This window comes from Ranitomeya imitator, chromosome 1 (assembly GCF_032444005.1).
Source record: "Ranitomeya imitator isolate aRanImi1 chromosome 1, aRanImi1.pri, whole genome shotgun sequence".
NCBI classification, from domain to species: Eukaryota; Metazoa; Chordata; class Amphibia; order Anura; family Dendrobatidae; genus Ranitomeya; species Ranitomeya imitator.
The window spans coordinates 785,138,059-785,158,144 of record NC_091282.1 but is presented as its reverse complement, the minus strand read 5'-3'; the positions used below and the strand labels follow the sequence as shown (position 1 = coordinate 785,158,144).

At 49.4% G+C, this 20,086-nt stretch overlaps 1 protein-coding gene across 2 annotated transcripts in view; it reads left to right on the top strand.

Moving 5' to 3' along the window:
• Positions 1-14,953: 14,953 nt before the first annotated feature.
• LOC138647999 (alpha-1-antitrypsin-like) overlaps positions 14,954-20,086 on the top strand; it is a 73,056-nt gene continuing 67,923 nt past the window's right edge. The window contains exon 1 of one of the 2 annotated variants that reach the window (XM_069737444.1): positions 14,954-15,077. The gene's annotated coding sequence lies outside the window, so the exon portion shown is untranslated. Of the gene's footprint in view, positions 15,078-16,926; positions 17,045-20,086 lie in introns of those variants that run through there. The other variant, XM_069737452.1, reaches the window with a different exon arrangement.

Genomic DNA, 20,086 nt, shown 5'->3' with positions numbered 1-20,086 from the left:
GGAACCAGGTGGTGGACCCCAAGGCCCACAGGAGAGGAGAGAACAGCTAGGCCGCGAGGCAGCCGCAGTTACCGAACCCCAACAGTCCTACAGGGGGAGCTGGGCCTACTGGCACTACAGAACCAGCCTTGACTACCAGTTCACGCAGCCCACATAGGAAGCTCCTAAACTGGAGGCACCCTGGAGTTGGCTAACTCGACCGCCCCACGACGGGGCAAGCATAGGCGTCTCAGTGAAGTTGACACAACCCGGAAACAGCTGACGGTGCTGAAACCAGGCTTGGCACGAGGGAGTACCTGTGACAAGAACACTGCCGAGAACCAGCTGGCGGTGCTGGAACCCGGATGCGTTGCCCCAGTGTGCAAGAGCCAATGGCACGACCGAGGACCAGCTGACGGTGCTGGAACCCGGTTACTAAGCTGTAGGTGCCCGCGCTTAAAAGCACTACCAAGGACCGCCTGGCGTTGGCGGAACTCGGATACCCAGGAGGAGGCACCTAAGCCAAAGGCTCGGCCCGGAACCAGCTGACGGTGCTGGAACCAGGTGGTGGACCCCAAGGCCCACAGGAGAGGAGAGAACAGCTAGGCCGCGAGGCAGCCGCAGTTACCGAACCCCAACAGTCCTACAGGGGGAGCTGGGCCTACTGGCACTACAGAACCAGCCTTGACTACCAGTTCACGCAGCCCACATAGGAAGCTCCTAAACTGGAGGCACCCTGGAGTTGGCTAACTCGACCGCCCCACGACGGGGCAAGCATAGGCGTCTCAGTGAAGTTGACACAACCCGGAAACAGCTGACGGTGCTGAAACCAGGCTTGGCACGAGGGAGTACCTGTGACAAGAACACTGCCGAGAACCAGCTGGCGGTGCTGGAACCCGGATGCGTTGCCTTGCCTATTAAAGATTGTCTTCCTAGAGCCCCAACTAGCGGTGTTGGAGCAAAGGGTAAGCAGGGGGAGATGAGTGTAGGCCGAAGCCTGCACTGGAGGCAGCTTTGTGTCTGCGTTGCGTTTGCAGGACACTTTGCCGGCTACACACTGGGGGAACAGCTGGCGTTGCTGAACCCCACTAACACAATGGCGTGTGTTTTTATCTGTGCAGCTAGCACTTGCGGGCAAAAACTTGCGATGTTAGAGCCCGTGTTGAAGCAGGAGGAGGAGGAGAGGAGCAGAGTGTAGGCCAAAGCCTAGTTGAACCAATTTCAAAGGAAACCTTTAACCCCCCCCTCAGGTGTTACAAAGTACAAGAGACACACCTTGTGCAGTATTAATGCTGCACAAGTGAAAGGTTGCTCTATTAATTTGTCTACTTGCACACGCTGAATGAAAGACATACACAATTTACCCCATTCTACAGTCAAACTGTAGTGGATGCGTGACTTGGTTTTTTGATGAGACGCAGCACAGGTGTCCAAAATAACGCCTTGGTGCTTGGCGCAGCTTCCTGAGCGTTGTTATTTGCTGTACAGGAGTCTGCGCTCTTGTGTTATCCCTTGGCAATGCCCTGTTAGCGCTGCCCATCTTATGACCTCATTTCATGTTGGCCGGTGCGGTTAACGATGGCCATAAATCCCAGACCCACAGTGTCTTTTCATAAAGCCACACTGCGGTGCTGGGATTCGTGGCCTTGAGCAGTAAATATTTTGGCCGCTCACACACGTCCTTACACCTGCTTCAGACTGGGCGGCCTCTGCTGATCCCTTCTCGCATGCCGCGGCCATGAGGCTGCACAGTCTGAAGAAGGCGGAAGGAGATGAGTTAAGACAGGCGAAGATATGCACTGCTCGTGCCCATCAATCACACCCTCGCAGTCAAAATAATTAAGACAACGAGGAGCATTTTATTCAGGCAGGGCGGACGAACAGGCGCAAGTAGCCAACCAATGATGTCAGAAGACGGGAAGCGCTACCAAGGGGGGTGCTGCGTATCATTAGAAAGGAAAGTCACACCTCAGGGACAGTGGAATGGTCTCAAAGAGACACATTTTGTACGTGTTGAGTTCCACGTGGGCAAGGAGAAAACGTCAGCCACCTTGTACAAATGCAGCAGTACTGCTGTACAAGGTGGCTGTTATACATAGAAACACCTGGGGGTGGTGGCCAGGCTCCCTTCAATTTCAGTTCATGTGCCTGCGTGGCGTTTGCAGGTCACGTTGCAAGCTGCACAGCAGGGGAACAGCTGGCGGTGCTGAACCCCACTAACACATTGGCTGGTGTTTTTCTCTGTGCAGCTAGCATGTCCGGGCAGAAACTGGCGTTGTTTGAGCCCAGGGTCAGCAGGAGGAGGAGAGGAGCAAAGTGTAGGCCGAAGCCTGCACTGGTGGCAGCTTTTGTTCTGTTGTGCCAGCGTGGCTTGTGCTGGACACGTTGCCGACTACACAGCAGGGGAACAGCTGGCGGTGCTGAACCCCACTAACACATTGGCTGGTGTTTTTCTCTGTGCAGCTAGCATTTCCGGGCAAAAACTAGCGGTGTTTGAGCCCAGGGTCAGCAGGAGGAGTAGAGGAGCAGAGTGTTGGCCGAAGCCTAGTTGAACCAATTTCAAAGGTTACCTTTAACCCCCCCCTCAGGTGTTGCAAGGTACAAGAGCCACACCTTGAACAGCATTAATGATGCACAAGTCAAAGGTTGCTCTATTTAATTTTGCTCCTTGCACACGCTGAATTAAACACGTACACTATTTAGCCCATTATACTGTCAAACAGTAGTGGAGGCGTGACTACTAGTCTTTTTAAGGAGACGCAGCACAGGTGTACAAATTTACACCTAGGTGCTGTGCGCAGATTCCTTACCGTTGTTATTTGCAGTACAGGAAACTGCGCTCTTGTGTTATCCCTTGGCAATACCCTGTTAGTGCAGGCCGTCTCATGACCTCATTTCATGTTGGCCGGTGCGGTTAACGATGGCCATAAATCCCAGACCCACAGTGGCTTTTCCTAAAGTCACACTGCGGTGCTGGGATTCGTGGCCTTGTGCAGTAAATATGTTCGCCGCTCACACATGTCCTTACACCTGCTTCAGACTGGGCGGCCTCAGCTGATCCCTTATCGCATGCCGCGGCCATGAGGCCGCACAGTCAGAAGAAGGCGGAAGGAGGGGAGTGAAAACAGGGGAACATATGCACTGCTCGTGCCCATCAATCACACCCTCGCAGTCAAAATATATGAGACAACGGGGGGCGTTGTGTCGGGCAGGGGGGACGCACAGGCACAGCCAGTCAACCAATGATGTCAGGAGACGGGCAGCGCTAACAATGGGGGTGCTGCGTGTCATTAAAAAGGAAAGTCACACCTCAGGGACATTGTAATGGTCTGTAATGAGACACATTTTGTACTTGTTGAGTTCCACGTGTGCAAGGAGAAAAAGTCAGCCACCTTGTACAAATGCAGCAGTACTGCTGTACAAGGTGGCTGTTATACATAGAAACACCTGGGGGGGTGGGGGGCAGGCTCCCTTCAATTTCAGTTCATGTGCCTGCGTGGCGTTTGCAGGTCACGTTGCAAGCTACACAGCAGGGGAACAGCTGGCGTTGCTGAACCCCACTGACACATTGACTGGTGTTTTTCTCTGTGCAGATTGCATGTCCGGGCAAAAACTAGCGGTGTTAGAGCCCAGGGTCAGCAGGAGGAGGAGGAGAGGAGCAAAGTGTAGGCCGAAGCCTGCACTGGTGGCAGCTTTTGGTCGGTTGTGCCAGCGTGGCTTGTGCTGGACACGATGCCGGCTACACAGCGGGGGAACAGCTGGCGGTGCTGAACCCCACTAACACATTGGCTGGTGTTTTTCTCTGTGCAGCTAGCATGTCCGGGCAGAAACTGGCGTTGTTTGAGCCCAGGGTCAGCAGGAGGAGGAGAGGAGCAAAGTGTAGGCCGAAGCCTGCACTGGTGGCAGCTTTTGTTCTGTTGTGCCAGCGTGGCTTGTGCTGGACACGTTGCCGACTACACAGCAGGGGAACAGCTGGCGGTGCTGAACCCCACTAACACATTGGCTGGTGTTTTTCTCTGTGCAGCTAGCATTTCCGGGCAAAAAATAGCGGTGTTTGAGCCCAGGGTCAGCAGGAGGAGGAGAGGAGCAGAGTGTAGGCCGAAGCCTAGTTGAACCAATTTCAAAGGTTACCTTTAACCCCCCCCTCAGGTGTTGCAAGGTACAAGAGCCACACCTTGAACAGCATTAATGATGCACAAGTCAAAGGTTGCTCTATTTAATTTTGCTCCTTGCACACGCTGAATTAAACACGTACACTATTTAGCCCATTATACTGTCAAACAGTTGTGGAGGCGTGACTTGTCTTTTTAACGAGACGCAGCACAGGTGTCAAAATTTGCACCTAGGTACTGGGCGCAGATTCCTGAGCGTTGTTATTTGCTGTACAGGAGTCTGCGCTCTTGTGTTATCCCTTGGCAATACCCTGTTAGTGCAGGCCGTCTCATGACCTCATTTCATGTTGGCCGGTGCGGTTAACGATGGCCATAAATCCCAGACCCACAGTGGCTTTTCCTAAAGTCACACTGCGGTGCTGGGATTCGTGGCCTTGTGCAGTAAATATGTTCGCCGCTCACACATGTCCTTACACCTGCTTCAGACTGGGCGGCCTCAGCTGATCCCTTATCGCATGCCGCGGCCATGAGGCCGCACAGTCAGAAGAAGGCGGAAGGAGGGGAGTGAAAACAGGGGAACATATGCACTGCTCGTGCCCATCAATCACACCCTCGCAGTCAAAATATATGAGACAACGGGGGGCGTTGTGTCGGGCAGGGGGGACGCACAGGCACAGCCAGTCAACCAATGATGTCAGGAGACGGGCAGCGCTAACAATGGGGGTGCTGCGTGTCATTAAAAAGGAAAGTCACACCTCAGGGACATTGTAATGGTCTGTAATGAGACACATTTTGTACTTGTTGAGTTCCACGTGTGCAAGGAGAAAAAGTCAGCCACCTTGTACAAATGCAGCAGTACTGCTGTACAAGGTGGCTGTTATACATAGAAACACCTGGGGGGGTGGGGGGCAGGCTCCCTTCAATTTCAGTTCATGTGCCTGCGTGGCGTTTGCAGGTCACGTTGCAAGCTACACAGCAGGGGAACAGCTGGCGTTGCTGAACCCCACTGACACATTGACTGGTGTTTTTCTCTGTGCAGATTGCATGTCCGGGCAAAAACTAGCGGTGTTAGAGCCCAGGGTCAGCAGGAGGAGGAGGAGAGGAGCAAAGTGTAGGCCGAAGCCTGCACTGGTGGCAGCTTTTGGTCGGTTGTGCCAGCGTGGCTTGTGCTGGACACGATGCCGGCTACACAGCGGGGGAACAGCAGGCGGTGCTGAACCCCACTAACACATTGGCTGGTGTTTTTCTCTGTGCAGCTAGCATGTCCGGGCAGAAACTGGCGTTGTTTGAGCCCAGGGTCAGCAGGAGGAGGAGAGGAGCAAAGTGTAGGCCGAAGCCTGCACTGGTGGCAGCTTTTGTTCTGTTGTGCCAGCGTGGCTTGTGCTGGACACGTTGCCGACTACACAGCAGGGGAACAGCTGGCGGTGCTGAACCCCACTAACACATTGGCTGGTGTTTTTCTCTGTGCAGCTAGCATTTCCGGGCAAAAACTAGCGGTGTTTGAGCCCAGGGTCAGCAGGAGGAGTAGAGGAGCAGAGTGTAGGCCGAAGCCTAGTTGAACCAATTTCAAAGGTTACCTTTAACCCCCCCCTCAGGTGTTGCAAGGTACAAGAGCCACACCTTGTGCAGCATTAATGCTGCACAAGTAAAAGGTTGCTCTATTTGTTTTGCTCCTTGCACACGCTGACTAAAACACGTACACTATTTAGCCCATTATACTGTCAAACAGTTGTGGAGGCGTGACTTGTCTTTTTAACGAGACGCAGCACAGGTGTCAAAATTTGCACCTAGGTACTGGGCGCAGATTCCTGAGCGTTGTTATTTGCTGTACAGGAGTCTGCGCTATTGTGATCCCTTGGCCATGCGCTGTGAGCGCTTCCTGTCTTCTGACCTCATTTCATGTCGGCCGTTGCGGTTAGCGATGGACATGAATCCCAGACCCACAGTGTGTTTTCAAAAAATCACACTGCGTGGCTGGGATTCGTGGCCTTGTGCAGTAAATAGGTTTGCCGCTTACACATGTCCTTACACCTGCTCCAGACTGGGCGGCCTCAGCTGATCCCTTATCGCCTACCACGGCCAGGAGGCCGCACAGTCTGAAGAAGGCGGAAGGAGATGAGTTAAGACAGGCGAACATATGCACTGCTCGTGCCCATAAACCACACCCTCGCTGACAAAATAAATATGACAACGAGGGGCGTTGTTTCTAGCAGGGCGGATGCACAGGCGCAGCCAGCTAACCATGATGACAAAAGACGGGAAACGCTACCAAGGGGGGTGCTGCGTATCATTACAAAGGAAAGTCACACCTCAGGGACAGTGGAATGGTCTCAATGAGACACATTTTGTACGTGTTGAGTTCCACGTGGGCAAGGAGAAAAAGTCAGCCACCTTGTACAAATGCAGCAGTACTGCTGTACTAGGTGGCTGTTATACATAGAAACACCTGGGGGGGTGGGGCCAGGTTCCCTTTTAATTTCAGTTCCTGTGCCTGCATGGCGTTTGCAGGTCACGTTGCCGGCTACACAGCAGGGGAACAGCTGGCGTTGCTGAACCCCACTAACACATTGGCTGGTGTTTTTCTCTGTGCAGCTAGCACTTCCGGGCAAAAACTAGCGGTGTTTGAGCCCAGGGTCAGCAGGAGGAGGAGAGGAGCAGAGTGTAGGCCGAAGCCTGCACTGGTGGCAGCTTTTGTTCTGTTGTGCCAGCGTGGCTTGTGCTGGACACGTTGCCGACTACACAGCAGGGGAACAGCTGGCGGTGCTGAACCCCACTGACACATCACCTAGTGTTTTTTTCTGTGTAGACAACACTTCCAGGTGGCAACTGACAGTGTTGAAACCCAGGGAATCAAAGAGGAGCAGAGTGTAGGCCGAAGCCTGCAGTGGAGCAAGTTGAAAGGGAACCTTTAACCCCCCCCCCCCAGGCATTTGTTGCTGAAAGAGCCATCTTGTACAGCAGTAATACTGCACATGGAAAATGGTGGCTCCGAAAATTATGCTCCTTGCAAACGCTGAAGTACACACTCATATAATGTGTCCCCTCACACCGTCAAACCATCCCGGAAGTGGGACTTTCCTTTGTAATGTGACACAGCACAGCCGTCATTCCAACCCCCTTGGTGCCGGGCACCACCTCCTCAACGTTGTTTGGTTCTGTCACGGAGCCCGCACTGTAATGTTATCCCTTGGCCATGCACAGTTAGCGGTGCCCGTCTTCTGACATCATGTAGGTGTCAGGCTGGCAGTGCCTGTGCGTCCAAGCTGCCCGAGATCCAACCTTGCAGTGTCATCTAATGTAGTCCCACTGCGGGCCAGGGATCCATGGGCATGCGCAGTGCATATCATCGCCTCTCACTCACCTCCTTCCTGCTTCTTCAGACTGTGCGGCGTCACGGCCGTGGCATGCTATTAGGGATCAGCTGACGCCGCCTAGTCTGAAGAAGCGTGAAGAAGGGGAGTGAGAGGCTAGTATATGCACTGCGCATGGCCATGGATACCAGGCCCACTGTGGGATCACATTAGACGACACTGCGAGGTGTGATTTCGGGCAGCGTGGACGCACAGGCGCAGCCAGGACGACAACAAATGATGTCAGAGGACGGGCAGCGCAAACTGTGCATGGCCAAGGGATAACATAACAGCGCAGGGTCCATGACGGAATCAAACAACGCTAAGGAGGCAGCGCACGGTGCCAAGGGGGTAGCAATGACGGCTGTGCTGCGTCACATTACAAAGGAAAGTCCCACCTCCGGGACGGTTGGACGGTGTGAGGGGACACATTACATGAGTGTGTAGTTCAGCGTTTGCAAGGAGCATAATTTCAAGAGCGACCTTTCCCTTGTGCAGTATTAGTGCTGCACATGGTGGCTCTTTCAGTAACAAACGCCTAGGGGGGGGGGGGGACAGGTCCCCTTACATTTTAGTTGTGCCAGCGTGGCGGTCGCATGACACGTTGCCGGATACACAGCTGGGGATCAGCTGACGTTACTGAACCCCAATAACAGAGGAGCGACTGTTGACTGTGCACACAGCACTTCCAGGCACCAACTGGCGGTGTTAGAGCCCAGGGACAGCAGGAGGAGCAGATTGGAGGTATTGCCGCACACACAGCTGGGGATCAGCTGACGTTACTGAACCCCAATAACAGAGGAGCGACTGTTGACTGTGCACACAGCACTTCCAGGCACCAACTAGCGGTGTTAGAGCCCAGGGACAGCAGGAGGAGCAGATTGGAGGTATTGCCGCACACACAGCTGGGGATCAGCTGACGTTACTGAACCCCAATAACAGAGGAGCGACTGTTGACTGTGCACACAGCACTTCCAGGCACCAACTGGCGGTGTTAGAGCCCAGGGACAGCAGGAGGAGCAGAGGAACAGAGTGTAGGCCGAAGCCTGATTGGAGCAAGTTGAAAGGAAACCTTTAACCCCCCCCCCCAAGACGTTTGTAGCTGAAAGAGCCATGTTGTGCAGCACTAAGGATGCAAAAGGAAAAGGTTGCTCTTTTAATTATGCTCCTTGCAAACACCGAAGTAAACACTAAAAATGTGTCCCTTTATACCGTTAAACCGTTCCGGAGGTGCGAATTTCCTTCGTAATGGGACACAGCACAGCTGTCATTCCTATCCCCTTGATGCCGTGCGCTGCCTCCTCAGCGTTGTTTTAAGCTGCCACGGAGCCTGCGCTGTTCTGTTAGCCCTTGGCCATGCCCAATTAGCGCTGCCTGTCTTCTGACATAATTTGGTGTCAGGCTGTCAGTGCCTGTGCGTCCACGCTGCTCCAGATCCCACCTCGCAGTCTCATCTAACGTAATCCCACTGCGGGCCTTGGAACCATGGGCATGCACAGTGCATAACCTCGACTCTCACTCCCCTCCTTCCCTCTTCTTCAGACTGTGCGGTGTCACGGCCGTGGCATGCTAGGGATCAGCTGACGGCGCACAGTCTAAAGAAGGCGGAGGGAAATGAGCGAGAGCCCGAGGGGAAGATATGCACTGCGCATGCCCATGGATCCCAGGCCCGCAGTGTGACTCAATCAGAAGACACTGCGAGGCGGGATCTCGGGCACCGCGGCCGCACAGGCGCAGCCAGCCTGACACCAAATTATGTCAGAAGACAGGCAGCGCAAATAGGGCATGCCCAAGGGATAACAGAACAGCGCAGGCTCCGTGACAGCTTAAAACAACGCTGAGGAGGCAGCGCATGGCACCAAGGGGGTAGGAATGACGGCTGTGCTGCGTCACATTACGAAGGAAAGTCCCAGCTCCGGGACGGTATAACGGTATCAGTGAACACATTTTATAAGTGTTAAGTTCTGCGTGTGCAAAGAGCTAAAAAAAAAGAGTTACCTTTTCCTTGTGCAGCATTACTGCTGCACAAGATGGCTCTTTCAGTAACAAACGACGGGGGGGGGGGGGGGGGGGGACAGGTTCCCTTACATTTAGGTTGTTGTGCCAGCGTGGCGGTCGCAGGACACATTGCCGGCTACACAGCTGGGGATCAGCTGACGTTACTGAAACCCAATAACACTGGGTCGTATGTTTTTACTGTGCAGCCTGCACTTCTGAGCCGCAACTGGCGGTGTTGGAGCCCAGGAATAGCAGTTCAGGTGGTAGAAAGATGAACACAGCAGGAGACCTGGATGACACCCAATTACTTAATCAGGCAGAGGAGTGGCAAATTCCTGCGAGATCCAGGCCTGGTTCATTTTCAGGAAAGTAAGCCGGTCAACGTTATCGGAGGATAGTCGCATGCGACGGTCTGTTAGTACACCACCTGCGGCACTAAAGACACGTTCCGATAAGACACTAGCCGCAGGGCAAGCCAGCACCTCCAATGCATACTGGCTTAGCTCTGGCCATGTATCCAGCTTAGAGACCCAAAACTTGAACGGGGAAGAGCCGTCTGGGAGTACAGTAAGAGGGCAAGCCATGTAGTCTGTCACCATTTGACGGAACCGTTGCCTCCTGCTGACTGGAGCCGCCGGTGATGGTGTAGACATTTGGGGCGGGCACACAAAAGTGTGCCAGAGTTGTGCCATACTGGGCTTGCCTTGGGCAGAGGCACTGCTTCTGCTCCCTCTTTGGGCAGAGCCTCCCCCACTGCCTCGACGCACTGAGCTGCTTTGTAAAGCACTAGCAGCACTCCTCTCAGTTGGACAGGAGAAGATGATGGAATTCACCAGTGTGTCGTGGTACTCCCGCAATTTACGCTCCCGGGTCAACGCAGGGATGAGGTTTTGGACGTTGTCCCGGTAGCGAGGATCGAGGAGGGTGAACACCCAATAATCAGGCATGTTGAGAATGTGGTCGATGCGGCGGTCGTTTCTCAGGCACTGCAGCATGAAATCCACCATGTGCTGCAGAGTGCCAACCGGCCCAGAAACGCTGTCCCCTGCTTGAGACATGATCTCTGCCCGCTCGTCATCACCCCACCCTCGCTGTACACACTGACCATTGGACAATTGTGTCGCTCCCTCCTCTGGACGGAGCTCTTCCTCCTCCATTGACTCCTCCTCATCCTCCTCACAAATTGGCCCCTGCGTACCCCTTTGTGAGGAACCACGTGGCGCTGACTCTCCAGAAGCTGATGGAAAAGGTGACTCCTCATCCTCCACCTCTTCCACCACATCATCCCTTAACCCTTGCAAAGTTTGCTGAAGCAGGCAGATAAGGGGGACAGTCATGCTGACTAGTGCATCATCTGCACTTGCCATCCGCGTGGAATAATCAAAAGGACGCAAAACCTGGCAGACGTCCTTCATAGTGGCCCACTCTGTGGTTGTGAAGTCTGATCGGCGCTGACTGCGACTTCTTTGCGCCTGATGCAGCTGGTACTCCATAACTGCTTGCTGCTGCTCACACAACCGCTCCAACATATGTAACGTGGAATTCCACCGGGTAGGTAGGTCACATATGATGCGGTGTTCCGGAAGGCGGAATCGGCGCTGCAGAGCAGCAATGCGGGATCTGGCCAAGCTGGAACGCCGCAAGTGAGCACACTCTAGGCGGACCTTGTGCAGCAGGGCATCAAGATCCGGATAGTCCCTCAGAAAACTCTGCACAACCAAATTGAGCACATGTGCCAGACATGGGATGTGAGTGAGGTTGCCAAGGGCCAAAGCTGCCACCAGATTTCGGCCATTGTCACACACTACCATGCCTGGCTGGAGATTCGCTGGCAGTAACCACACATCGCTCTCCTGCTTTATGGCATTCCAGAGCTCCTGCGCTGTGTGGCTTCGATGCCCCAATGAAACTAGTTTCAAGACGGCCTGCTGACGTTTGGCCACGGCTGTGCTCATGTCGGTCATAGGTAAACGTTCACGGGTCCATGTGGGGGTGGACTGTGACGGATCCTGCAGAGAGGAATCAGAGGAACTGGTGTAAGAGGAGGAGTCGATGCGTACAGACTGGATTCCTGCAATCCTTGGAGTGGGCAGGACACGTCCTGCGCCACTCGCACGATCTGTACCTGGCTCAACAACATTAACCCAATGGGCAGTGAGGGAAACATATCGCCCCTGTCCATGCTGACTGGTCCACGCATCGGTGGTGAGGTGGACCTGGCTACTGACGGCGTTCAGTAGCGCATGTTTTATGTTTGCCTCAACATGCCTGTGCAGGGCAGGGACAGCCTGCCTGCTGAAGTAAAAGCGGCTGGGCACCTTGTACTGTGGGACTGCCAATGCCATCAAGTCACGGAAGCTGTCAGTCTCCACCAGCCTGAACGAGAGCATTTCCAGGGACAACAGTTTGGCAATGCCTGCATTCAGAGCCTGTGCTCGGGGGTGGTTGGCCGAGAATGCCCGCCTTTTCTCCCATGCCTGTACTACCGATGGCTGTAGAGTAGACTGGGAGTGTGAGGATGACTGGGAAGGTGGTGCTGTGGGTGGAATTACACAAGGTCTCTGGGAGGAAGCCAAACCAGCTGTGCGTGAGCTGGAGGAAGAGGCAACACGAGCTGAAGAGGTGGTAGCTGCCGCTGTTGGTTGGCCTACATCTTCAGTGTGTTTCTGTAACTCCACCGCGTGCCTGGTCCGCACATGTTTCCACATATTTGTGGTATTGAGGTTGCTGACATTTTTCCCTCTTTTTACTTTATGATGACACAGCTTGCATTTGACAAAACAAATGTCATCTGCAACTGTGTCAAAAAAGGACCAGGCACTGCAAGTCTTGGGAGCGCCCTTTTTGGCTTTGGAAAGAGACAGGCTCCTAACGGGTGCCAAAGTGGAGGCTACAGGCTCCGCAGTCTTCCCCCTCCCTCTCCCTCTTTGGCCCGTAAGAGGAAGCTCTTCCTCTGAGCTGCTCCCACCACCTTCCTGTTCCTCACGCCACGATGGGTCAAGGACCTCATCATCTCCACTACCCTCTGCCACCAACTGCTCCTCCTGGGTAGTCTCAGCAGCACAGTACGCACGAGAAAGCGGCACCTGAGTTTCATCATCAGATGCGTACTGCGCTGTGGTCACCGGAGGCACTGGCCCACCTGCCTCTTCAGAGTCAGAGAGAAAAAGGTGTTGGGCATCACTGCACACTGCCTCTTCTTCCATTTCTCCAATGCTGCTTGGCTGGCCCCCTGTTTCCAAGCCAAGAGATTCAGAGAACAGAAGTAGAGACGGCTCCTGTCCTGGGCTCTCTGACTGCCTGGCCAATTTGGCAGGTGGTGAAGAGACAGATGGCTGCTCTCCAGTGCTCTGTGCCTGAGAGGATGTGGCACTAACTGAAGTCGATGCCGAGGCGTTAGCTGCCATCCACCCGACAACGGCTTCAATTTGGTCTTCACGCAGCAGCGGTGCACGGCGCTCTCCGACAAAGCTGCGCATGAAGGACTGTTCCCTGCTGAAACTGAGTGACGACGAGTCACCGGCGCCCGCAGCAGGCACAGAATCACCACGTCCTCTCCCTGCTCCTCTCCCTGCTCCGCGCCCACGCCCACGTGCCTTACTCCCTGCCCTCTTCATCTTGGTTGACAGATAAAGATAAGCAGAAAAGTACTAAGGCCTTAGTGTGCTTATTCCTGTAATGCTCCTCCTAACAGGTGTAAGAAACACTAATGTTGTAAATTGTGGACTAAACTTTATTATTTTTCAAATGTGGCCTACACAAGTGTAAGTTGTGTTTGGTGAACTTAACCTTTTTTTTGGTGCAGATCGGGCTACAGAGCTAGTTTAAATCACACGGAGACCGTGCAGACAGCCGTAAACGGCGCTGCAAGGCCAAGAAACCCTCCTCTAGGTTATCCTATATAGTGTTTTTCCACTATTTAGCTGGATACAAGTGGAAAGACACTAATAGGAATTTTTTTTTTCAAATTTTAAACTGGCTGCACTATTTGAAAAAAAGGAAATTGTTTTTCAAGGTATGAGGCAGTAACGCACCCTGAGCTGAATCCAACCGGCTATGGCTGCACACAGACTACAGGGCGAGCTGCGCTCACACAGAGACCGTGCAGACAGCCGTAAACGGCGCTGCAAGGCCCCCAAAAAAACCTCTAGGTTATCCTATGTAGTGTTTTTCCACAATTGAGCTGGAGACTGGTGGAAAGACACTAATAGGAATTTTTTTTTTTTTCAAATTTTAAACAGGCTGCACTATTTGAAAAAAAGGAAAATTTTTCTCAAGGTATGAGCCAGTAACGAACCCTGAGCTGAATCCAACCGGCTATGGCTGCACACAGACTACAGGGCGAGCTGGGCTCACACGGAGACCGTGCAGACAGCCGTAAACGGCGCTGCAAGGCCAAAAAACCCTCCTCTAGGTTATCCTATATAGTGTTTTTCCACTATTTAGCTGGATACGAGTGGAAAGACACTAATAGGAATTTTTTTTTTCAAATTTTAAACAGGCTGCACTATTTGAAAAAAAGGAAAATTTTTCTCAAGGTATGAGCCAGTAACGAACCCTGAGCTGAATCCAACCGGCTATGGCTGCACACAGACTACAGGGCGAGCTGGGCTCACACGGAGACCGTGCAGACAGCCGTAAACGGCGCTGCAAGGCCCAAAAACCCCCCTCTAGGTTATCCTATGTAGTGTTTTTCCACAATAGAGCTGGAGACTGGTGGAAAAACACTAATAGGAAATTTGAGAAAAAATGTGCAGCAGGCTGCACTAAGAGCAAAAAAGAACAACTGTGTGAGGCAGTGTGAACCCCCCCTGAGCTGAATACAACCGGGTATATGGCTGCACACAGACTACAGAGTGAGCTGCACACACACACACACACAGAGACCTTGCAGAACGCTGTTAAAACAGCGCTGCAAGGCAAGAGCAAGGTGAACAGTGAAGAACACACAGCGTTTTGCTAAATTAGCCTTTGGAAAGGAAAATAAAGCAATTAGCTAGCTCGACTGGCCCTCAGTTAGAACACAGCGTCCTGTCCCTAACTGAAATCACAGCAGAGTGAGCGCAAAATGGCGGCAGCGCTTTTTTATAGTGCAGAGTGACATCATTTCAGCAGCCAATCCCAGCCTTGCCAGTACTTACATGCCCACCATGCTAAACAGGATGTGCCCACACTTTCATTCATTCCTCATTGGCTGCTGCGTTCAATTTGAATTCTGGGAACTTCCGATTCCGGTATCCGATACGCGGGAAGTATCGGAATTCAGTATCGGAATTCCGATACCGCAAATATCGGCCGATACCCGATACTTGCGGTATCGGAATGCTCAACACTAATGACCAGTGGTAGTGATATTCATTATTCACACATAACAGCTTATTCTGGATTGTCACTTAAAGCAGAAGATACTGTTTAAGGATTTTGTAATTTTTCCACACCACTTTTGTGCTGAGCTGGCATGCAGCTTAACCCGAGTATCTTACATCACTGTTTAACCAGTGGAATCAATGAAACAGGACAAAGGTTGCTGCAATATAATTTGAAGAATTTCAATATTGCACAAGTAGAAAAGTAAATATACATATATATACATACAGGGAGAGTCGGCTTTATATCTTCACTCATCCCGAAGCTGCTGGTGAGTATTACAGCTCAAATTTCTACTTAGTCTTCTGTCCTTACTGTAATTCAAATTATCTCTCCTGGTGCCGACTGCTTGTATTTTATAGAAACAATCAAAGCTTAAGTGTAAAGTGTAAAGTATGGGAGAGGTAGAGGATAGCGCCTGAGCCTCTGATAAAGCAGGAGGCATATGTGAGACTAATGGCTCTTGGAGACCATGGGATAATCGTACTGGTGCTCATTCCCAATTTTTGGCCCATGTAATATACATATCTACGATCACCTGACAATCATTTTGATCACATGTTTTTTGCCGGCATAAAAATACGATAGCAGTTATTGGCAAAACATCGCACTCCTTCACTTTCTTCCTTTCAATTCCAACCCACTAACCTTCTTTAATATTTCTACTTCATATTCTCTCTCTTTTCTTTATTCTTCTTCGTGTGTAATTCATCTCCTTTTTCTGGATTTCTTCTTCTTTCTGTTCTTCTCCTTCTTGTTTTTCGTACTTTTTATCTACTTTGTTTCCTCCTACTCATCATTATTTTCTTTTCATTCTTTGCCTATTTTTCCTTTTTTATTTTTTTCCTGCCCTCCTTTATGTTCACTTTCTCAATTGCTTGTTTACTTTTCTTCTATTTTTCTTGTCCATTTTTTCTCTTTTACTTCTGCCTACGTTTACTTGTCCTTTTCATGCCCTGCTTATTCTTCTCATTGCCCTTCTCCACTTAATATTTTTGACTTTTAGCTTGTTGGCTTATCTTCTTCTGTGTTTTCTTTCTTTCCTTTCTCCGCCTTCTTTTCTAATTCTTCTTCATTTTTTTCTGATTTTTCATTCTTCTCCCAATTGTTCTTCTCTTTCCTTATTTCCATTTATTCTTCTTTTCCTTTTTCTATTTTTACATTTTCATCTCTTCTTATATTCCTGCTTGTTGTCCTTCTTCTTTTCTTTTTCCTTTTCCATTTCATCTTCCCTTTTCTCCCCTTGTTCTATTTTTCATTTTCTCTTCTTTTTTCCTTAATTTCTTTTATTTTTTCCATTTTGTCTTTCATCTTCCTATTCCTCCTTCTTCTCCTCATTATTCTTCTTTTCTCTCTGATCTTTCCTTTTTTACTTCCATTACCTCCTTCTACTTTTCTGCTTTCTTTTCTTCTACTTCTCATTCATCTCATTGTTTTCATTCTTCCTTACCTGTCCTTCTTCTCTTCCATCCTTCTTTTCCTTTACCTTGCAATCCCTAATTCTCCTTGTTCTTCTTCTTGACTTTCCTATTTCTAATTTTCTTTTGTATTTATCCTCCTCCTTATTGTCTATCATATTAATCTCGTTCTCCTTCTCTTCCATTTTTTTATCACTGAGCTTCTCTCTAAACAGCAGAAGCACTTACCTGCCCAGATCTTGGAACAAATGTAGTACAGGGTGCAGCCAGCCCATAAAGCAAGATGTTAGCAACACAGGTGCAAAATACCAGATCAACTGCCACTCTCCAACTACCCATTCCTGGAGGGGGTGACTGCCCAGTATACAATTGCACAATGAAAGTCGCATAAGGCGTTGTTCACACAAGGGTAATGCGTGGGTTACGAGCTTGCGTATTTTGGCCAAAATATCAACCAATACCTCACTATTTTTGTATATTTTTTGCACTATATTTTCTGGGGTGCAGCCAAGCTCAAACACGTTCGGTCTCGCATGAGGGGTGTTCGCACTGGGATGCATTGAGAGTGTACTGGCCAGCCCACCTAATCGAAAAGTAGGGGCGTGACTAATAGGCTGTGAACCACACACTATGCCGTACCATTGTGTGAACAACGCCCTAAGTGGGCCTTCATTGTACAATTGTATACTGGGCAGTCACCCCTCCAGGAGTGGGTATGTGGAGAGTGGCAGTTGATCTGGTATTTTGCACCTGTGTTGCTAACATCTTGCTTTATGGGGTAGCTGCACCTTGTAGTGCATTTGCTTCAAGATCTGGGCAGGTAAGTGTCGCTGCTTTTTTTTCCTGCTGTTTAAATCGAATTTTTGGAGACTTTGAGTCTTTAGTGGCTTTGCTATTTAGTTTAATCTTCTCTCAAGTTTGAGAAGTTGCTGTTGTCTTTTATCTCTGCAGTTGAATCTTTTGCTTTCTCTTTGTATTGTTTCTTCTTTGACTCCTTACTTTACTTTAGTTCTCCTGGTGTTAGTGAGCTGATCTTCTTACAGACTCTTTCTCCTCTGTATTTCATATCCACACTGGTATTTTTTAATATATTCTTTAGTATATTTTGTAAGTGAAAAATAAACAGAGAAGTGAACAATCACATTGGTACAAAATGCTACATGTGTACATGCAGAAAACAAGAAAATGGATATAAAATGTAACAGTATAATACAGTACGATTCCACTCAATCATTAACACTTAAAGGAGTTGTCTTTTAATACTTTTCTATTTCTTTTGAATACTTGAATATGTGGAAATTAATAAACACAATGACAGTCACCCTCCACAGGTTCATCTATGCCTTTCCAACACGCTCTAGTCTTTAGTATTTATTCGCTCCAATTCTAATGCCAAGACTGCCAGGCACATGAATACAGCAGCCAATCAAGATGCCAAACTCAGTGATTGGCTGCAGTGTTCACGTGCGCTGAAGTCATTACAGCACAGCTACAGTCAGTAAATAAAAATGGAGCCAAAAAACAGCACTGGATCTGTGGAGGAGAGTATCAGGATGCTTATCATTTGTATGAGCAAGCCTCTAGAAGAAAAAAGAAGTACTCCCAGAAAACACTTTTAAATAACGAGTACAGGTCATCATGGCTCCCAAGTGAAGCCGCTGCTGTCAATGAAGTTCGAGGAGAAGCTGAAGGGCCAGACTGAAAGAGGGGTGGTGCTCCAGACCGCCCACTGTACACCTAGCACCTATTTTGCATATTAATTCAAACATAACTATCTTGAAAAGTGGGTTAAAATGGTGAAAAAATGAAAATCTGTCAATTTTTTAAAAAGGTTTGTATTTAAAACATTTAGCGTGCAGTAAAAAGACCTTATTTAAAGGGAACCTGTCAGCAGGATTGTGTACAGTAACCCACAGACACTGTCAGGTTGGTGCCGTTATACTGATTACAGTGATACCTGGTGATAAAATCTATCTCGTGGTTGTTGTGTAATTTTATTTTCAGTTTTTAGTTAGTGAGATTCTTGTGCTTTGGGGTGGGGCTTGTATACAGTAATGTAAATTAAATAGTTTTATGTAGTTATATACATTGATTCTGAAAAAATTTGTTTCTCATTATGGAGCTTGCAGTGCCTGCGCAGTTGCATCTATCACCGATCCGATAGATGCTACTGTGCAGGCGCTGCTGGCGCCATATTGAGAAAGGTTTTTTTTTCAGAATCAATATATATGACTAAATAAAACAATTTAATGCATACTACAGATGCGATCATGCTGCAGCACATGCTCCGCCGCCGGAACCTGCCTGATAAATGTGATTTTTTTTCTTCAATACATATAAAAATCAGTGTGTATAACAAATAGAAACGGAGGCACAGATGGTGAAGTTGACATTCGTTTTTATTGTAGTTTAACGTGGAACCTCGGGACCACGGTCTGGGGGCTCCGAAGGGGGCGTGACTGCGTGAGCCCCAGGCACCGGTGGTAAGACCCCTTTGAACAGGGTCAGAATGGGATGCCTGGTGGACACAGGTGCTACCCCCAGTTGGACCCCAGACTCATGGTAGCTGACCCAGCGGGACAGATAGACAAGCAGGGTTAGCAGGTGATGTAGAGCTAACCGGTGGGTACCGGTGGTATGGGTAGAAGCTGGTTCCAGTGGTACGGACGTTGTCCAGAGGTACGGGTAACTGCATGGTGGGACGAGACAGAACTGGAGTAGGCAAATCGGAGGTCATCCAGGAAAGCGAGGTAACGGGTAGCAGTTAGTCTGTGGAGACAAACAGTGTAAGCGGAGCACTGGCAGAGAACTTCAGAAACAGAAGCACATGCTAGCAGAAACCAGAAGTTAGCAACAGAGGATACTTGTTGCTCTGGCACCCTCCCTATGGTGGAGGGGCTAGAAATAGTGATTATTAACACGCCATTAGTCAGAAGCACTATTTGGAAAATGCGTGCTGTCTCTTTAACCCCTTAGTGACAGAGCCAATTTGGTACTTAATGACCAGGCCAATTTTTGCAATTCTGACCACTGTCACTTTATGAGGTTATAACTCTGGAACGCTTCAACGGATCCCGCTGATTCTGAGATTGTTTTTTCGAGACATATTGTACTTCATGTTAGTGGTAACATTTCTTCGATATTACTTGCGATTATTTATGAAAAAAACGGAAATATGGTGAAAATTTTTAAAATTTTGCGATTTTCAAACTTTGTATTTTTATGCCCTTAAATCAGAGAGATATGTCACGAAAAATAGTTAATAAATAACATTTCCCACATGTCTACTTTACATCAGCACAATTTTGGAAACAAAATTTTTTTTTGTTAGGGAGTTATAAGGGTTAAAATTTGACCAGCAATTTCTCATTTTTACAACACCATTTTTTTTTAGGGACCACATCACATTTGAAGTCATTTTGAGGGGTCTATATGATAAAAAATAATGAAGTGTGACACCATTCTAAAAACTACACCCCTCAAGGTTCTCAAAACCACATTCAAGAAGTTTATTAACCCTTTACGTGCTTCACAGGAACTGAAACAATGTGGAAGGAAAAAATGAACATTTAACTTTTTTTTTGCAAACATCTTAATTCAGAACCATTTTTTTTATTTTCACAAGTGTAAAAACAGTAATGTAACCATAAATTTTGTTATGCAATTTCTCCTGAATACGCCAATACCCCATATGTGGGGGTAAACCACTTTATGGGCGCACCGCAGAACTTAGAAGTGAAGGAGCGCCGTTTGACTTTTTCAATGCAGAATTGGCTGGAATTGAGATTGGACGCCATGTCACGTTTAGAGAGCCCCTCATGTGCCTAAACAGTGGAAACTCCCCACAAGTGACACCATTTTG